Source organism: Triticum aestivum, chromosome 4A, assembly GCF_018294505.1.
Source record: "Triticum aestivum cultivar Chinese Spring chromosome 4A, IWGSC CS RefSeq v2.1, whole genome shotgun sequence".
Taxonomy (NCBI): domain Eukaryota; kingdom Viridiplantae; phylum Streptophyta; class Magnoliopsida; order Poales; family Poaceae; genus Triticum; species Triticum aestivum.
The window spans coordinates 442,366,757-442,374,890 of NC_057803.1; the positions used below are offsets into that span (position 1 = coordinate 442,366,757).

General features: G+C 43.9%; 1 long non-coding RNA gene across 3 annotated transcripts; it reads right to left on the bottom strand.

Annotated features, from left to right (window-relative positions):
• Positions 1-2,534: 2,534 nt before the first annotated feature.
• LOC123086252 (uncharacterized) lies at positions 2,535-6,998 on the bottom strand. 3 transcript variants are annotated; one of them, XR_006440760.1, is made up of 4 exons: positions 6,295-6,998; positions 5,825-6,016; positions 5,303-5,746; positions 2,535-5,008 (listed from the first exon to the last, which is right to left on the bottom strand). It is a non-coding gene; the product is annotated as an uncharacterized lncRNA (long non-coding RNA). The 3 variants fall into 3 exon arrangements; XR_006440759.1 differs by having other exon boundaries at positions 2,536-4,861; positions 4,939-5,746; XR_006440758.1 differs by having other exon boundaries at positions 2,536-5,746.
• Between the last annotated feature and the right edge of the window lie 1,136 nt (positions 6,999-8,134).

Consider the following 8,134-nt stretch of genomic DNA (forward strand, 5'->3'; position numbering starts at 1 on the left):
AGGGCCCAGAGATACCTCTTTGATACACGGAGTGACAAATCCTAATCTTGATATGTGCCAACTCAACAAACACCATCGGAGACACCTGTAGAGCATCTTTATAATCACCCAGTTATGTTGTGATGTTTGATAGCACACAAAGTGTTCCTCCGGTATTCGGGAGTTGCATAATCTCATAGTCAAAGGAATATATATAAGTCATGAAGAAAGCAATAGCAATAAAACTAAATGATCATAATGCTAAACTAAGAGATGGGTTTTGTCCATCACATCATTTCATTAAATGACAACACATGTTTATGGTTATGAAACTTAACCATTTTTGATTAACGAGCTAGTCAAGTAGGGGCATAATAGGGACACTCTGTTTTGTGTATGTATTCACATATGTACTAAGTTTCGGTTAATACAATTCTAGCATGAATAATAAATATTTATCATGATATAAGAAAATATAAATAACAACTTTATTATTGCCTTTAGGCATATTTTCCTTAAGGAGATTGCAAATTTCGAGTCCCTCGCGGCAGGACCATGGGTACTCTACACAGTTCAATTATCATGACTCCTATCTTTTTTTGAGACCATTGCTGCTTCCTATCTGCATACACTGCAATTGCGTTACACACACAAGTTAGACCAGATACCAATTTGCAATAAATCCTCAGGTACAATTTAGACCATGTATGAGTTAATCTGATAGAGTTTGACACGAAACCCCATGAATCTGCAATGAATTTTTATATGTGTAATTCTAGACTTAAAACTTTCTGTACCACAGACCCATCCTTCAGCTGAAGCAGTACGTGAATAAAAATGGGAAAACGCTACCTACCAGCACAAGGCAATGGAACAGTCAACGATGCCATCAACGTTGACCCACTCGAACGCCTCAATGGCTGGAGGATGACCGGCCCTCTGTTCTGGGTTCTGGTCGTGGAGGGAGAGCAAAGTGGCGAGATCGGCGTCGCTGGAGTTTTCGGGGACACAAAGGACTAGGCAAGCGGCCGCTGGCGTGTGCGTCCACGCCCCCAGCGGCGGCAGCTCCCGCGTGCACATGCATCCCCGGCGGCGCATCCTCAACAGTCAACACCCTTCGACATCTGAGGTGTGGCATGGAGAGTCGTTCGGGGCAGACGGCGTGCGTGGGGCGGCGGAGGAGCATGCGCGTGGAGGGTCGGCGGCTCGCGCATAGAGTGGTGATGCATCGGTGGAGGACGCCGGGGGCGGGGTTAGGCGGTGGTCGGAGAAGGCAGGTGGGGCTTAGGGGCGGCAACCGGTGAGGAAGAGGGTGGCGGCGGAGGCAGGGAACCCTAGAGAAAGAAGGTCGATCGAGAGAGAGAAAATGTGGTGGGAAGGGTGGTGGTTAATTAATTTGATTGAGCAATTTATGGTAACATTGATTAATTTTGATTTGATCATTTGGAATCTAATGTCTGAGTTGATTGAATAGTATCCACGGTTTATTTTTATCCCATCACTTTTAACCGTTTTATTTCGCTGTTTTTTTTGTCTTCCCTCCCACCACTACTCTTCATGTTGGTTTATTTTTCTCTTTATTTTTTTAGCAAAGCAGCACTTTCCTAACATATAAAAAATCACGGACTAAACTTTCCTAATTTATCCAAATCAATGGATCTCTTTTATTACTACAATTTATTTTAGAAAACAAATGATAGATTTTCTGAAACAAATAACGAGTTTTCTGGAAACAAATAAACCTCATCATGAAAGCATTTATGTACCTATTTAATTTGTCAGCTTGACCACGTACAAATGCAAGGTATGCTCCCTACTGGCTGATGATGTGCCTTACTGCTGTCCGCCGTCGCTGCTGTAGGCTGGTGTCGCTCATTGCTGCTGCGCTCGGTTCATCCTTGGCTGGTGCTGCTCGTTAGATTACTGATTGATCACAAGAAGACAAGAGCAATTGGTCAGTTTCTTAATTATGTGTGCTGTTTTTGACACAGACAGAGTGGTGGTTGATTGCATAGCTAGCGTGGTAGCGTAGCTTGATTCAAGATTTCAAGGGATTCGTCCATCTGTACCATTTACAGCCTGGTAGACAACGTCTCTTTTTTCTCTGCCGATCGATTTTTCCTCTGCAGAAGCGATGTGAACGGCCGCTGTGATCCTTCGTTCCCATCTCGCCGTGGTGGTTTTCCAACGTTGTCTGTCGTAACCGCATGGATGGCCTTTCTCACTCATCGGAGAGCAATGCGCTGATACATATTGAAAACGGAGATAGAAGGAAATCAACGGACAACAAATGAATCAAGTGCGTGCTTCTTTATTGATGATCTCATATATATATATATATATATAGGTACAAGGGACGTCTCCAAAGTGTTGTCTGTTCAGAACTGATGCGAGGGCACGAGTTCGGTGGTTGCTAATTAGCAACCATCATTATTATCCTTAAGCATAGATTAATAGCTAGGATCTCTACTCCTAAGTTCGTAGTCCGTACGTCGTCGTTCGTTCGTTGTCTGTCCCTCGGTCCCTCCCATCGATCGAAAGATCTCTCCCTTCCCCCAACAATTTTTTCACTCCCATTGGTTTTCTTCCACGCACCCTTAAAACAACGCTCCGACTCGACGAGCGAGCTGCTCGTATTGCTCGAGCTGCTCCTCTTCTCGATAGGCCAATGCCCTCACACGCGGTAGGGTTCCTTGTGCCGCCGCCGCACGGAAGCTCGTCGTGCAGCCGACCTCCAGATGCTCCACCCTTTGCTTCCCTCGTCTGTCCCTCCTCCACTGACAACGGCTACCGTCGTCACGCAGTCCAGGATCTGGCGACGCTCGAACGTCGCCACAACTCCTTTGCTCATGCCCATTCTCCCCAACCGGAGAGGCCCCCACCTCCCTCTCCTCATGCGAGGCGGCAGCTGGACAAAAGTGGACAGTGCTCTAGCCGGGGACACAAGCGCGGTGCAGGCGACGGCCAGGTGCGATGTGAGAGGTAGCCGGCGGCCTAGGGGTGGCAAGCAGGGCCAACGCTCGACGGCGGGTCCAATAGACTCGTACCCATACTATTGCGTCCTCGTCACGCCAATATTGATGCATGCGTCCATGTTTTAGTGTCCACCCATGTACTCATTTGTGGGCGTTCTTTGGTTATCTTTCACCTTTTCTTTGTTCATGTAGGCTTTGAAGAATCCGCATATATCCGCATCCAGGGCTATGAGTCGTTTCCTGATGCACACTAAAATAGTATTTTGTTTCATTTGTAGACATCAAGCGAAAAGGAAAAGCCTCGTGAGGCTATGGTTATGCATATTGCCCTCTTAATGTAAAGATTAGTTGGTTCACTTGTACTTCTTATGTGCTGGATAGATTATACCTAGGTTAGATTATCTGACCTTCTTATGTGCTTGTAAAGAAAGTCTTGGAAATAGCAAATAGGAATATCCCCTAATTTTTATTTTTTGCCAAGACATATTAGATGGACATAAGAAGACTGATCCTTTTAAACTTTGTTGTTCTAATTGTGTTCTTGTCTGTCAGATGAACTAGGCATGCTCTAGCCATTTTGATTCTGTCATATTAATTAGTGGTGTGCAATGAGTTAAACTGAATAATCAGCATCACCATTTGAAGGTTGAAGGGTGCTCTTAAAAAAATAATTTGGACATGTTCCTAGCACAGTAAGAAAATTATGTTATATAACCTTATTAATGCACCATAATTTTTAATGTTAGAACAGATTCCTTTCTTCCCCGAGAAAGAAAATGTAAATAGTGTAGAGAAATATAAATCATGATTATTCAGTAGAATTATATAGCTATTTGGGTGTACTTCCTTGGTATTTGTGGACAACTATTTACCCCTTAAATTATCTTATAAATTGACAATGATGATGTTTTGATGCAGTCTGCAATTTTGGCTTTGTAGCAGTTGCTATAGAACAAGATTTTATCCCATATCCATAGAAGGTTCTTGAAATGAGGAAAGGCTTTATTGTGCTCGGCAAGGATAAAGATTTTTGTGCATGAGCTATGACTAGCAATGGCAGTTGGCAGAACCAGAATGGAAGTCATATTGCCTCCTTTTATTGAAGTTGCTATTTCAGTGAGTCCTAATTCCACTACTTCAGAGTTCAGACAACCAAAAGGATTTAGCGCATTTATTTATGTTCTTCATATTTGTAGGGTTTTGGATTGGATTATAGCGAGCTAATTGAATCGTTTTACTTACGCACTGTGAAAAGTTGTGGAACAAAGCTACAACTCTGACTAGCCTAAGGGGCTGAAATAGAATCACCAAAACACTCATATGCTCTAGAACTTATGGGGGAACATGACCAAGTGGTCCTACTGCAGTGCAGCAGATTATGAGTTAACATCCATCATCACTCTTTGTGTTACCACTCATCAAAAGATAATAAATTTTCTCTGTTCAAAATCTATCATTATATTTAGTCCTCGATCATATAGGAAACTAGACAATTTCCCGCGCGTTGCTGCGGGAATTGGTTGCAATAATTTTGATAAATTCGGCTGAGTGAAAATGTAATAATGAATTTATTTTACTTGATTATTTGATAGATGTATAACAGTTTCATAGGATAAATAGCACAATATCTTCTTCCTTGTGAACGAATTGTACATCTGGGATTCCTTTCTTGATGTACTCAAAGATGTATTTTCCAGCCCTGGATGGATGATCCTTTGTGGTGTCGTGTTGAAATGAGATGCTGGTTACTCGCAAAAGAAAAAGAAAAAAGAAATGATATGCTGGTTGTTGGCGTTTTTGTAGCATTCTTCATCTTTGTAACAGCCGCTATGTAGTCTTTGTGTCTTTCTCTTGTTTGTTGCGTTGATGAAGGTGGCAAAACTTTTCTTGGTGCATGAGATCGCATACTATAGGAAAATAGGTATGCATGGTGTTAATTTCGTAGGAGGAACCGAGAAAACTACTTTGTATGTAATAGTTGTACCTGTTGCCTTCCTGCTGGTTGTCCATGTAGTTTGTAAAAGTCAATATTTAGGTGTAGGGAAGATGAACTTCTACAGATAGAATGCTACGGGTGCTGTTATATATAGATGTGGGGCAGAAAAAAAAATTGTAACCAAGCGATGTTGTTTTAAGAATTATTAATACACAACTAATTTAGCAGTGCCCCGCAAAAAAAAACTAATTTAGCAGTGAATGGTATTAAAAAAATAGCAGTGACTGTATAGAAAGTCATAAATGGTATTTATATTGTGATTCTAATCACCAGTAAATTAAGCAGTTACTGTATGTATTAATATAGCACATGCATGTAAGATTTGGGCGTGGTGATTGTTTGGATGGCTTACTTGGAAAGAAAATGTAAATACGTTGATTGGCCTCACTGAACGACATAGCAGCAAGCAAGGTCAAGAACGAAACGTTCACCCACAAGGCTAGTTTGGCCAAGCAAAAAATTTCATCATGTAGGCACCACTTATTCGGAGGCAGAGTGCCCAGGCCTTCAACCAAAAATGGTCTGACATTTTTAAAACACTGGCACAGTTTGAGCTGCATAAATTAGGTAATATTTATAGGAAATTTTAAGTCATGTGTCTGGTTTATAATATTTGCATGAAATAAAAGGTGTCCCTGATGATAACATTTCTGGGTTACAATGGAAGCTCAGCAAAATTGGTATGAAAATAAGAAATAATATGTACCAGTAGGAGGTAGAAATCGAATTCGTTTGTGTATGCAGTGAGGGAAGACAAACGAAGATAGCTACCGGGGTGTCGTCAAGCACGCACAACCTGACAAAGTGCAAATTTGTGATGGAAAGCAGTAATATGGCATACAGAATATGGAGGAGATCGGAGCGAGTTTCTCACCGGCTGCAGTATGAGAATTTTGGGAGAGACCCACCCGTACTGGAGGACGATGATACAAAATGAGGTGAGGTACTTAGGTGTAGTAGACTTTATAGGGCAAAAATCCATCAGTTTCTCTCGAGATTGTGGGGAGAGGAAGTGGAACGTCACGAACGTTATTAGAAGAGGGAACGCCAAACATCAATTAGGCACCTGCAACAGGAGTTTATTGTATTTTTAGCAGCCTGTATGCAACAACAACAAAAAGCAGGTTGTCCGCTATAGATCATAACCGGGGACGATAAACTATGTGGGCTGGTGGAAGCAATGGGCTGCAGAGGGGCTGAAGCAGTAGGCTGTGTAAGGTTGGTGTGACATTTTTTTCATAAGAATATATAGGGATTTATACATAAGAAAGAACAAAATACTCTTTCCCTCGAAACAAAAAAGAACAAAATACTCTTGTGAAGAACAGTGCACAGGCACAGTACCTTGAAGTCCACAGATGGCGTCGCCATAGTCGAGTTTGCCGTCCTTGGCAGCAAATCAACAGCCAACAAAATTTTCTGAGCACTAAATCAGCGGGGCAGCACCTGCAGGAAAAGGGAGCCTCCGCCCAGTCGGGATGGGCAGCAGTGGCGTGCATCCCATGGCTGAGGACGGAGTGCCCACCAGAGGGAATCCAGCCACGGAGCACCTCCGGACATCAGCTGGCGGTCCGATTCCGGTGGAACCGATCGAATCCGACCTTCCCACCGAAGGCAGATGCGTCTTGTCCGGAACGGGAGGGGAGCTGGGCACGAGAAGGGGGACACAGCCCGAGAGAGTCGTTAGAAAATCAGAGGGGAGATAGGCCAGCGGTCCTGCCGGAGGGACGACGCGCGGCACGCAGAGGGAGCTGGGCCGGCAGGACTGCCGGAAGGCCGTCGCGCCGCACGCAAAGGCTCCTCCTGCCTGAGGGGTGTGAGAGGCGGTCCGGGCTGCCGCGTCGGAGTGTTCAGAGGTGAGCTGAGCCGGCGGTCCTGCCGGAGGGGCGCCTCTCCGCACGTAGAACGCTCCTGCCTGAGGGTGTGAGAGGGGCTCCTGGCCGCCGCCACCGCCGGTGGCTGCCGCCTCCGCGCGTGATGCTATCCAGGGGAATGGGGGCGAGATGGGTTGGGTTGAATCAGGAAATTGACGTTGGTGCATGGTTAGCCTCTCGTGGTCCTACTGGTGGTAACTGAAGCTGATGTGGATGTTATGTACTATGGTGGGTCTCACATGTAAGCCACTAATAAAATGCTGATGTGACTGGACTGATGATGTGGACAGGCTGCATGTCAAGAGAAATAGGTTAGTGGGGATGAACTATTTAGGTATTATAGATAAGTCATCTTGGCAGAGTTAAATTGGTATTAAGCATCACATAAAGGAAGCATGTGACTTCATCGCAACAATGAGCATTGCTTACAAATTAATTTGTTGGCCCATGGCAATGCACGGCAGTCAACTAGTCTCTATTCCTAATGGACGAGTTGGTTGAATAGTCCCACCACTTTTGTTTAGTTTTTTTTTTGCATCCGGCTTTTTGTCCCTTCCCCACTGAGGGAGTCCTGGATTAGGGGGTGTTCGGGTAGCTGGACTATACCTTCAGCCGGACTCCTGGACTATGAAGATACAAGATTGAAGACTTTGTCCCGTGTCCGGATGAGACTTTCCTTGGCGTGGAAGGCAAGCTTGGCGATGCGGATATTCAAGATCTCCTACCATTGTAACCGACTTTATGTAACCCTAACTCTATCCGGTGTCTATATAAACTGGAGGGTTGTAGTCCGTAGGCAATCAACTCCATATACAACAATCATACCATAGGCTAGCTTTTAGGGTTTAGCCTCCTTGATCTTATGGTAGATCTACTCTTGTACTACCCATATCATCAATACTCCCTCCATTCCTTTATGTAAGGTGTATTATTTCCGGCACGGTACAAGGCACATAATTATACACATGTTACGACGAAATTAACCTTGGCAAGATCATTGATTAGCGGCAACTAAATCTTTAGGCAAGGAAAGTAAGAGATAAACACAATCAGGAGAGAGATACTTTCCTCTTTTCTCTTTACAAGAAAAGATGCATGCAATCAGAGGAGAGATACTCTCCTTCTTTTGAAGGGGTAATGATGGAATTACGAGGAATTAGAAGAAATGCACCTTACATTGTGGAATTTTATCAAAAAACAAATACACCTTATATAAAGGAATGGAGGGAGTACTAATCAAGCAGGAGTAGGGTATTACCTCCATTGAGAGGGCCCGAACCTGGGTAAAAAACATCATGTCCCTTGTCTCC